Source organism: Larimichthys crocea, unplaced genomic scaffold, assembly GCF_000972845.2.
Source record: "Larimichthys crocea isolate SSNF unplaced genomic scaffold, L_crocea_2.0 scaffold21598, whole genome shotgun sequence".
Classification (NCBI taxonomy): domain Eukaryota; kingdom Metazoa; phylum Chordata; class Actinopteri; family Sciaenidae; genus Larimichthys; species Larimichthys crocea.
The window spans coordinates 1-715 of record NW_020852880.1 but is presented as its reverse complement, the minus strand read 5'-3'; the positions used below and the strand labels follow the sequence as shown (position 1 = coordinate 715).

The 715-nt window shown below is 48.7% G+C and overlaps 1 long non-coding RNA gene across 1 annotated transcript; it reads right to left on the bottom strand.

Moving 5' to 3' along the window:
- Positions 1-10: 10 nt before the first annotated feature.
- LOC113744811 (uncharacterized) lies at positions 11-589 on the bottom strand. The gene is made up of 3 exons (XR_003461850.1): positions 476-589; positions 251-374; positions 11-120 (listed from the first exon to the last, which is right to left on the bottom strand). It is a non-coding gene; the product is annotated as an uncharacterized LOC113744811 (long non-coding RNA).
- Positions 590-715: the final 126 nt, after the last annotated feature.

Genomic DNA, 715 nt, shown 5'->3' with positions numbered 1-715 from the left:
CAGAGTCGGTGGTTCGGTCAGTTGTTTCACCTTGTCGTTCCGAGGAACCGTCCTGACGGATGCCATGACACTCGGGACACTCGCTCACTGTGACCTTCGATGTCAGCCACCGGCTCATCACTATGGCAACAGGAGAGGTAGAAAGGAATGAATGACCATATATGGATGACCACTTAAAGAATAGGAAGGGTTTGTTATTGTTCAGTCCTTTACATCTCCTCATCTCCCCCCTTGTCTCCTTGTCTCCTACCTCTCGAGGTTCCACAGCTTCACAGATCCGTCAGCAGCACACGAGGCCAAGCTGACATCTGATTGGTCGAGAAAAACTCCGGCCTGTGGGCGGAAGACGATCGCACCCACGTTGGTGTTGTGTCCTTCAGCCAATCAGAAAGCGGGGACAAAGAGGGGCGGAGTCTCAGTTCAGATAATCACAAGGACCAATAGAAACACATAAAACAAGCAAAGCTCCGCCCACCTCTGAGTGTACGAATCAGGTTGCAGTCTGGGACAGACCACAGCTTACACAGGCCGCTCCTGTAAACACGTTAGCACGTTACATAACATTACATTACATTACATTTAGCTGCTGCTTTTATCCAAAGCGACTTACAGAGGAGGACATAAGCTGAGAAAGGTGTAAAGGACACAGAGTAGTTGTTAGTTTTGTTAGTGTTGTTAGGCAGGGAAGCGTTCTGGAAACAGAAAGGTTTTTACA